Here is a 12,209-nt window from a genome sequence, read left to right on the forward strand (position 1 = left end):
CGTACATTAGCTAGGAACGCCCTCTACCGAATCCAGTCGGTGCGCGCACGCTCCGAATTACAGTCGCGGTCCTACTACTCAGTCCTATTACTTTCCGGACAAACCCTGTAAGGTGCACTGTGTCCACCACCTTACACTGGTTTTCCTTCTTAAGCACATCTGCCCAGATCTCCCGTATAATAGGACGATGATTACGGTCGACATTGGAGGCTTTCTGTTTCCTTGGCTTGGCCCCCATTTTGGCCATTAGTCCGCTTAGTTGGGAGGTGATTTTTGCTGCTTTTTCTGCAGCGTGCTGGTTTGTACGCAAAAGGTTAGTCTGCTTTTTGTGTCCTAAGAATATCCGTAGTCGTTTGCATACATATTTCGAGGGGTATACAAGTATATAGAACGAGTATACTATATATGTTGATCTGTTTTTCTCACTTCTTCTTTTTCTCACTTAGCACAATAGAATTGCGATAGAATTAAAATTATTTGAATAATTATTTCGAAGACCAGAGTGGAAACTGAAAAACGTCGTCATCGGTAGAAAACTGAAACTCATGTACTGCTACAGAGAGTAACAAACCCTATACATAGAGATCTGAAATTTATATCAACATATACATACATACAAGTATGTGCATTGTTGAAAGCATGTTCGACAGTGACCGGGAATCGCCTTTATGAATTTGCCTAACTCGAAGCCGCATATGGACTTTATAAGCGTCAACTAGTTTTATTTATACAATTGCAAATCGAACAAGGTCAACGAAAATAACAACAAATCGAAATAACATTTCGCGCAATTTGTTTACATTAACAACAACAATACAAAAGCAAATTTCGTGTGGAATTTCGCTAGGTGAGTAATTCGTGCGGCTCCATTTCTAATTAAAACCATTCTATGCTCATTTACAGTTCATAGAATTGTTCTTGCTGTAGACGCTTAACAATTCTGCAATCAACCCACCCATGCGGAGAGCAGGCAAGTGCGAAATACACACACGAATGCGAGTATGAACACGAAGAAATTCGCAAAGAAAAAAGCACTTTTAGGGGGCCAACTGGAGGCTCGCAAACACACACTTAAATAAAGAAAAAGTCATACAACAACGCGCGCAAACACACATACACATGCGTAAATGTGAGTTTTTGTGTGCAGCCCGGCTGAGAGCTGGCCGAGAGAGGGCATGGCGGCGAGTGTGTGCGTGTGCCTGTAAACAATTCAACGCCAATCATTTGGTCATCACGTGAAGTGTGCAGCTGGAACGTGTAGCAAACGTGATCAAAGTTTAAGTATTGCAGAAGCCATAGCGCGAGCGCGAGCGTTTAGTGAGCGTGAGCGGTAGAGTTGAAGGCTACTTCGATGACTACTTCTGCCTTAGCTTTGGCGACGGCGGCGTCAATGACAATAAATGACTTTCGCGCGTTTGTAGGTTCTCATGTATAAATGTGTGTTTGTATATTTGTATAAAAGTAAGTATAGTATATGTATAAGGTTTTTTTTTTGTATGTATATGAATATATATGTGTGCGCGCTCATAATATTGTGCTCTAATCGCGCGAAACGTTGATAAGCACTGAGGGGAGCGTCGTTTGACTTCAATTTGCCGACTGTTGCATCGATGTATTGGTTATACACACACACACGCAAACAAACGTGACAAGTTGCCCGTTGCTTTCGGATGTGCAAGGCGCTGCAAGGGGTACTTACTTACTTCGCAAATATTTCAACTAAAACAACAATAATCACACAGCACCTTTTGCACCTCTCACCGCTGCGCTGCTTGCGGGTTATCGCAGCACCCGGCAATAACAGTGTGTATGTGTGTGTGTGTGTGCTTTTTATTAATTCATACATTTTCGTTTTATTCATTTCTTGCTTGTTTTGTTTCCACTTATTTGTTCCGCTAATTTTTTTCGCCCAATAATAAACTGATTAAAAATAAATAATTTGAAAATATTATATTGTGTGCTTGTTTTTATTGTCATTCCGCATACATATGTATTATATTTGCGTCAAACGCGATTTTTTTCTGTTCCTGCTTTACTTTAAGCAGATTTGATGTATGGCGCACGAAAGTGATTGAGAATTGTAATTATGCAAACATTTCAAGAAATTCATAATATTCAAATGATGGAAAGCTCACGTGGTCGTGCTTCTGAACAATTAGCAGGTAAGTTAGTCACAGCGCGGATATATTTCCAGGCGCAACTTAAGGGCTGGTAATCGCAGTCATTTCGCAAAATATTCCGCAGTGTCCACTTCGCACGGTGATTCCATGCATTCCAAAGTGGCACTCATTAAAAATTTCTTTACACATCCGTTAATCCAATTCAGAATTCTCGCTTAAGCACATTTCCAAATTTAGTTTGCGGGCCTTCCCAGCTCCTTAAAGGTCAAGCATTTTTTTTTTTGTGAAGAAAGTTACGCTGACTCAGCGTGTGAAATTATCACGGTGAACGGTTAGCAGCAATGCCTTCTCATTTTATTCGTTTTCGCAATTCAAGTTGCTGGAAAATTTTTAACACTGTTACTGCTACAGTTCAATATGCACCTGTTTAACAGCGTAATTATATAGCGATGACTCGCAAATATTTATTAACTATTTAGTGAATTTGCTTCTTTATTATGTAAGTAAAAAATTTCTGAAAATTTGCTGTTTAGGTAATATACATATGTACATACATAGATTGCAACAAAAAAGTACCCGGAAATTGTAAACAAAACGCAAAATTTAAATTATTCATCAATATTTATTTAGTCGCCTTCAAAGTAATCCGCACCTGATTTAATACAATTATGCCAACGATTTCTCCAGTTCTCGAAACAATTTTCATAAGCACTTTTTGGATTAGCTTTCAGCTCCTCAAGAGAATTTTTTTTATCTCTTCGATCGACTGAAAACGGGTTCCACGGAGCGGCAATTTCAGTTTTGGCAACAAGAAAAAATCACAGAGAGACAAATCTGGTGAAAACGGTGATTGATCGATGGTATTCATTGCGTTTTTGGCTTTAAATTCGTTCTCAATCGTGGCTAGATGCGATGGTGCATTATCATTGTTCTTCCACAATTCCGACCATTTTCGGTAGATATTTTCACGCAAATACCTCATTACGGCCAAATAGAACTTCTTATTGATCGTCTGTTCCTCTGGAATACATTTATTATGCACCAAACCACGAATATCGAAAAACACAATGAGCATTACTTTCCGATGATTGTTGACTTGTTTGCATGTCAAACTCATAAAACCATGTTCCAGTGACAGTTATAATGCTCTCCATGAATGTGGGATCGGAATTCGCACGATCAAGCATGACCAAGAGACTTTGTCAAAAAATTCAGCTTTATCGAGACGAATCAAGCAATAACGCGTTTCATATCAAAAATATCCACCAAAATCATTCGAACTGACTCGCGACAGATGACGAGCTCTCTTGCCATTTCTTTAAAGGTCTAATTCAATATCAGATCAATATACTTCATCCAGCGTTGCTTTAACTTCTTAAAACCTCTGAAAATATGCTTTATAGCGATCTGCAAGGTAGTCGTCATCATTAGTTACATTACTTTTCAAGTTTAGAAACAAAACCTAATCGCAACAAACATCAAAACCATTCGCCCATTTTGCCCATTGCGATGGCGGAGGTAAAAGCTGTCGCATTGTAGCCGTTTTCGGGGAAAGTGGTTGTTGCTCATCAAAATCCGACATGCGACCACTTTGAAGCTCGTTGAGGTATATTTTACTGTCGCTATGAAAGCAGAATAGTCATCTAACGTCCCAATGATTCTAATAAGCCTATAAAACGTGAAATATAGCAAGTGAAACCGGACAGACGTCTGGTTGATCGCATCATATAAAAATATAGGTTGTCAGACGTATACCTAAGCACGAATGGCTCTCATGACAGGGTCATCCCTACAAATGAATCAGTTATGATAGGTTAAGTTAGGTAGTAGAGTTGATCCAAAATCGATGATTTTCACTTGTAATGATAATTTACTCTTTGCAGTATCCATTAAACTCCTAAAATACTAGATCCTCAGAGATCGCCGATCGCCTTTTGAGCTTATCACAAATTTATTAAGTCGAGTAATATTAACGCTATCAACTTCGGTAAGTTCGCCAAAGGTGTGTCTAGCGAGTTATTTAAATCTCAGACTGGCAAAAGCCAGGGAAGTAACAGAATGATTCCACCTCCCCTTTCCACATCGTGTGAACCTATTGAACAGAATACTTGCAATTCCTAAATATTGACTTTGTTAAGAGCCAGTAATTCAGAAGGCCTCTTACTTGCAATTGCTCAATATTGACTTTGCTTAAATCAGTAGTTCAGAAGACCTCTTACAGTTCACTCTGGGCCAGAAAGATCGCGCAATCGCAGAAGTTCTGGTTGTTGACCAGAACGCAAGAAGACATCGGAAAACCGGCTGCTGATCTGATCTATTGGAGAAAGGGTGCCCTCCCTAACAAGCTCATCGGCTTTGCAGTTTCCGGCGACACCACTGTGATTGGGCTCAGTGGAAAGCTTCAATTATATGAGAAAACTTCTTCAAGAACGGCTGTAATTACTCGATATTTTTCCTAAACTGTTTGTGGTTTCAGTCGACTTAGTACCACTATTTACATATTTGTGCCAGTATCCGCGTTTGTCATATTCATTTGTTAGATCCGCAATATTAGCAACGCTATGTTTGACAAAGAGAATATGGGCGTAATTTCCCATGGAATATTCTAAAAATCATTTTAATTGTAAACACACCAAATTGATGATCCAATTTCAGTGAATATTTGCAGGACATTTAGCACGGCTATAAGTGTTTACAGGTGTTTTATTTGCTTGAAAGAACTGCGACATCTGCCAACAGTGGGTCATACGATAACAACACATACCTATGTTAATATTAACAGTGGCTGTTATGTTTACTATGGGCAAACATTAAGTTGAAGGCATAAGTATTTGTGGTTCTAATTAATAACGGCAACTTGTTTGTTGTCATGTAATCTGGTATTTTTACACATTGTAAACAGGAAGCTGGTCCTAACCTAATTTTTTCTATAAACATAGCTTTATTGCGCTGTAATATCCACTATTACCGCAGAAGTTGTGACATTGTAACACCTGTTGGTTTGTTGGATTTGTAAGCATCATTGAAGAATTTTTGTGAAATTGAAAAAATTGTGTTTGCATTTGAAATTGACTCAATTACCTGCTAGCCTACACTTATGCTAGCTTTTGATCGCCAACGAATTAATTCAATTCACAAATGCGCTCTAACAATGTGAGCCAACAATAGCCGCCGTTCGCTGCATCGATGTTTATTGTTGATTGAAGCTGCAGTAGGCATACGAACCACTCAACTGTTGACAATTAGACGCAATTCATCTTTCACAGCAATTGATCAATAACAGTCGCACAAATTGACACTCAATTGCCCAGTGTTTGTATCGCCTTAGAAATTAATCGACTGCCAGCGCATCCTGTATTTTTCCCATATTAAACATATGTACATACATATCTTCGCTTGTTTGCGTGCCTGTGTGTGTATTGGCGTATGTTTGCGCATATGTTTAACAATGGCTGCGCCTGCAATAAGCATCTTAGGCGATGCTGGTGACAGTTAGTGCCCGCCACCACCTAACAGCAAATATTTACGCTATGATAAAATATAATGTTTTCACCAAACTCAGCGGATGTACTGAAAGTGTTAACATAGGTGAAGGTGGCATTGACTTTGCTGAAGAAAATATTTTTTGCAGAAATTATTTTTGGAAATTCTTCATCTGTTGGCATTGTCATTAGTTGACTAAAGCCTAATAGTTCTAAGTACCCAATGAATGACACCAAATTAGCGGAAAAATATTTGCTTGTCTGATAGCAACATGGCAAATTTGTAGGGTAAGAGTTTCAGCGCACAGTGGCACTTTTACGCTAGACTTAGAAAATATTTTTTTTAGATGTGTACAAATATATGAATATTATGGGCTTCATTTCTGTTGAGACAGATTTTAGTGCATTTTAATATATGGCGATTTATTTTTGAAAATTTTTTATTCCCATGATTACATAGCCGATCTCTAGGAAGACCTCCGAGAAAGGCTTAAAATAAACTCAACCACAAAATGGTAGAAAAAGTATTATTGGATAAAAAAACTCGAAATTATTACAAAATAATTATTCCTGCGATGATTACTTCACAAATACATTGTGACAAAAAGTTGTAAATAAAACGCAAAATATTTAGTTATTCATCAAAATGTATTTTGTCACCTTCGCCTTCCCCAACAGATGTAATACACTTATGCCAACGCTTTTTCCAGTGCTCGAAGCACTTTTCATAAGTATTTTTTGGTTGGCTTTGAGCTCCTTCAGTGAATTTTGTTTTATTTCTTCGATCGACTGAAAAACGGGTTCTACCGAGCGGCAATTTCAGTTCGGGGATCAAGAAAAAATCACACAGAGTTAAATCTGGTGAATACGGTGGCTGATGATCGATGGTATTCATTCCGTCGTTGGCTTTAAATTGGATGTTCTCACGCAAACGCCTCAATACGGCCAAATAGAACTCCTTTTTGACCGTCTGTTCTTCTGGAACAAATTCATGATGCACCAAACCAAGAATATCGAAAAAAACAATGAGCATCATCTTGATTTTTGAGCGGCTTTGACGTGGTTTTTTAGTTTTCGGCTCGTATTTTCCCTCTATTACGAGGATTGTTGACTTGTTTGTAAACTCAAACTCATAAACTACATATGTCTCTTCGACAGTTATAATGCTCTCGATGAATGAAGGATTGGAATTCGCACGAGTAACAGGTCCACATAGACTTATTTACGGTACTCTTTGAAAAAAAAAATTCAGCTTTATCGGGATGAGTCAAGTCACTAGTTTCATACCCAAAATATCCACCAAAATCATTCGAACGGAGTCGCGGGAGATGTTGAGTTCTTTACAATCTCTCTAATATTTGCTTGACGATTTTCAAGCTCCATATCCTTCACCTTTTTAATATTATCATCAGTTGAAATGGTCGAAGGTCGTCCAGAATGAGGCATGTCTTGAACGATCTCTCGACCGTATTTGAAGGCCTTGTACCACTCGTAGAATTGTGTTTTTGATATAACAGAATCACCAGAAGCTTTTTCCAACATTGGCTATGACACCGCATTCGAAATTTCGCTAGAAATACAAAATTTAAGACAAATTCTAAGTCCACTCCTTTCGAACAAATTTTGCCTCTTGCCTTTGAGAACAGCGTTTCGAGAAAAACTCTTTTCAAGTTTTGAGAGCCGGTTACATTGAGTTAAATAATTCCTAAAAACTTGCTCATGTCTCCGGAACTATGTGCCTGATCAACTTAAACTTGCCTGAAGATATGCTCAAATATTTGCATATTCGCTATATTTTTTTAAATCATCGTTAACTCAAATTTTATGGGTGAAAAGTCCAGATTTATGATATTTTCGCATCAGAGCGCAGATCCAAATGGTCGTTCCGCGCTTCGGAAAATCATATAAAGTATTTTACGGCAAAATCTGATAAACCTGAATAAATAATTTTCAAATATTGGTTTTATTCTTGATCGACCAACGGTGCAATGCATCAAATAATTTTCGCTATATGGAAGCAAATTTCATAGCATGCGCGCGTTAGTCTTTTCATACGTTCAATTATATTGAATATTGTCGCAAAAGCAGTGCGAGCGCATTGACCTTAAACGACGGGCGCTTGTTGGTCTAGTAATCACGGGCGATACTGACAATCAGTTTGCCCAGAAAGGTCAACGATATGCGATCGCAAAATAATTTCTAAGAACAAACAAACGTGTCAAATAGATCACGCAGGTCGCTTACATACATATATCTAGGTATTTTCGTATCGGTTGCTAATACCGACATTATCATACACCTGATATTGAAAATTCAGTAAGAGTAAGAATTAAGCTTAATTAAGCTTAAGGTTAAAGTCCTCCTTGTTTGCTGAGCTCTCACAGTTGATTTTTGACAGATATGTCAAGTTCGGGAAACAATGACAGAGTCTTAAAAGTGTTTTTGGTGAACTCGAAACCTTTAGATGCAAGATAGAAATAGATTACTGTATTAAGTTCAAGAAGCAGCAACTCTCATGCTTGCCTGACAACAAAACGCCATAAATTTCAAAAATAATCTAGGATGTACGCTTATCTATAACTGGATGAAAACAGAGTTCACTTTCACTAGTTTAAGAAACTACATAATCTCATTAGTCTAGCTACTATACAGCAGTTAATCCCAACAAGCACGAAATATGCGTTTCTCAGTACTACAAGCTGTTTATCTATAAACACGGTTAAGAACTCCTATACAAACGTACTGCCAACGTGTGACGTTTAATTGTTTTAACTTTATCTAATCATATTGCGAGTTTAGTGTAATTATTTGCGCTAGGCGTGATTGCTTTTTTCCCCTTAGAAATTAATTAGTCAGCGGCAAGCATCTACGCCGCACTTCGGTGGATGATTTCATGTTAACTAATATCTGTTCTCATAACGGTCTTAAGCAAATAGAGTCAATAGATGTATATTATATTACAAAAGGTGATCCATTTCGAAGTTGTCTACTTTTTTAAAAAACAACGCAGAAACTTCAAATTAAATGGATAATGTTTATTATCATTCGAAAGAACTTTCTTTGACATTAATTTCTTGAAGATTATCTCTTTCAAATGCTGATCGCTGCTACATCTCAAATGGCCCATCCGTTGAATCCAATTTTCGCTGAGTCCTTCGAGCATTTCGACTGATAACTGGCGAATGTCACACAAGAAGTTTTGCTAAAGAGCTGAATCGAAGCGGGATTGTCCGCATAGAATTTAGATTTTACACATCCCCACAGGAAAGAGTCTAACGATGTGATATCGCACGATCTTAGTGGCCAATCGACCGGCCCAAAATGTGAAATTATCTGCTCCCAGAAGTGTTTTCTCAATAAATCCATTGATTTATACGATATGTGGGAAGTGACGCTGTCCTGTTGAAACAAAATGTCGCCGAGATCACGAACTTCAATTTCAGGCAATAAATAGTCGGTTATCATGGCGTGATAGTGGTTGCCATTAGCGGTACGTTCTCACCGACATCATTTTTGAAGAAATATGGTTCGATGATTCCATCGGCCTACAAACAACACCAAATCGTTGTTTTTTCTGGATGGAATAACAGCTCTTGGATCTCTTTAGGTGCTCTTCGTCCCTGATGGGGCAATTTTTATTGTCGAGCCAGAGCATTCTCTCTGAATTTCGTTTGGCTCGAAAACATCGATTCTTCTTGGAATTTTTAAGAGCCTATAGAGCGAAGCGATGTCATTTGAGAAGGTCGAACGGCTTCAATTCTTGCACAACCTGTAATTTGTACGCTTTCAATTTAAGATTTCGACATAAAATGCGCCAAGTCGTTACCTGCATCAGTTCGAGTTGCTGCGAACGTTGCCGAATCGACTCTCGACGGTCTTCGTGTAAACACTCATATACGACTGCTATGTTCGATTCAGTCGAATAGTATCAAAAATAATTGTTGGTTTTCAGGATGATTATTTTACACGATATCTTTCCGAAATTCGGCATGATTCATAGTTCAAGACGATACTACAATCTTCGAATATATTCCGATCGGACACTATTCTTTATGCTTAAGTAACCTCAATTCGACTTGAATGTTGTTTATATGAGTATTTTCAATAATTTAATTAGCCATTATATCACAACTTTTTCCGTTAAATGCAAGTCGTCTATACATCGGAGTACAGTTGCTATAAGAAATGCACCTGTGAAGCTAACTATGGCTAGATAGATAAGGCTTTTTCGTTTTGTTTTATTCTAATAATGACCAAAGTATAACTCACGAGTTTCTCGAGTGCAAAAATACTCACATTTTTTCATACATACAAACATACGATGACTCGTAGATTTTGTTTAAACCGGTAAATACGCCAGATGAGCGGAAAGGTACTAGCGTATAATTAATGTTAACGATAAACTCGTGTGCAAAACGTGATACTGTCACCGTCGATCTATTTTTACCAACAGCGAAAAAATATGACTGTACTTATATATACATACTTGTAGTATAAGCCCGTGACAATGAAATGGGCACAATGCAATGCGAAATTATTAAAAGAATATCAGTTCGACAACGAATTTCATTTGGGAAACAAACTTCTATGACTGATTGAGGTAGTAAGTAATACTAATCACATTTCAGTTCAACGTGCGCGGAGGGGGTATACGGAAGGGTTCCAACTGAAAAATGTATTGCATTGTTCCGATGTTAGTACATTTAATACCAAACACTATGTATATATTACGTATATGGAAGCTAAGAGAAGTATTGACCTGATTTAACCCATTTTAGATACACAGAATTACTATTATTGGGAAAGGATTTTCTCTGTATTTTAATTTTATATCCCATACATTGTCCGATATTTTCGGTCAAAAGTCAACTAAAGGAAATGGTGTCCAAATATTCGGTGCCTAGGTGCTTTAACAGTTTTTGCTGGATTTGTACAATTTTTGGCCGTAAGGTGGCATACTTCAAAAGCACTGTTCGTGCAAAATTTTATTCCGTAATATCAATTGTGTACCGGAAAGTGAAAGAATCAAATGGAAAATTGTGTTATATGGAAAGTAGGCGTGGTTGTAGTCCGATTTCGCCTATTTTCGCACTGGAATATAGCAATGTTACATATTGAAATCGGTCCCATCGTCCATTTTTGACCATGGTCCTCTCGAAAAGTCACTCAGATTTCAACTCGTCTCGTCATCTTGATCATTTATATATACATAACTCCATACATATCTTGATTTGTTTCAGGTGATACAAAAAATTATTAGACAAACAAAATAACTATACTCTGCAGCATCACCTTTGAAGAGTATAAAAACAAAATTCATCATTAAATATAATAAATATGTACATACATATATAAATAGTTTCTATTTCACCACATTGCTCGCAGCTGTAAATTATATCGTGAGATTCTCTACTTGCCAGTCAAGCGCCTCTAACGTGACATAATAACGGACAAGTAGCTGTCATAGAATGAGCTATGTAAGCAATTTAAGACCCGAAAAATTTTATCATCCAATCATGATTTAGCAAAAAATGGGCTAACATAGGACAGAGATTTGGGACTTTTATGCTGGGGGGCAATATATGTATTATATTATCTTAGTAGATATATGTACTACTTACTCATTGGTCTTTCACATCTACTTAAAATCTAACCACGTGCATATACTTTAAACTACGTGCATTAGATAAAGACTCAAGGTGTTTTTTAGTACGATCTGTACGAATAGAAGATTGAGCTCGGCGATAAAACTGTTATTCAGCGCTCGTTTATACATTCTTATAATCACATAATAGAGCACTCCATGTATCTAGAACAATTATAGCACGTCTTGTTAGAATAAAATTTGGATATAGGTCTTATGTAATAATATTTACCAACCCTAATTTTCTCTCTCCCTAGCTGTTTAAGAGAACTTTGTACTATAAATATGTATAGAGTTATATTTTCTGTACATTAGATGCCTTAACTCTGTGTTTGTGTTAAAATATTAGTATGTAAATTATATATTAAAATTTCATTAACGGAAATTAGCGTTCATAACCTCTTAAATGTGAGAAAAAACTGAGGTTACTTAGAAAACGGCTTAAGAGGCGAAGAGAGGAAGAAAACTGGATATTAGGGTAATTTAAAAAACCTTATTCAATCTTCGCTATTTCAATATCAGTCCCTCAAGTTCGCACCACATAGTATCAGAGTTGATATTGAACAAAAAAGTATGATCTTTTCCGAAACTATCTTTAGCCATTGGAGGACAATCGGTCCTTTGATAATTTTCCAAAGGATAAGAACATAATGTAACAACAAGGTTTACAAGTTGATCCAATAGAACGATGATTATAAAATAATAGAGGACCCGTCCACGTTTTACTGTGGTTGTTACATAGATAGTACTACTCTACTCTATATGATTTCTAATATTTAGATTATGATTATTAGTTAAGAAGATATAGCATTTTTGGTGAACCAACTTGTGTTAGTTTACAAAAAAGCTAATCAAAAAACATTTCGTGCCTTAATAAAACACTGGTTTTTGGGAGAAAAATACTGTTAAATTTAGGCTGTGCACCAGTGAAAATATATTATTCGTCGAATGCTTACTGAGCCA

Source organism: Bactrocera neohumeralis, chromosome 4 (genome assembly GCF_024586455.1).
Source record: "Bactrocera neohumeralis isolate Rockhampton chromosome 4, APGP_CSIRO_Bneo_wtdbg2-racon-allhic-juicebox.fasta_v2, whole genome shotgun sequence".
NCBI classification, from domain to species: domain Eukaryota; kingdom Metazoa; phylum Arthropoda; class Insecta; order Diptera; family Tephritidae; genus Bactrocera; species Bactrocera neohumeralis.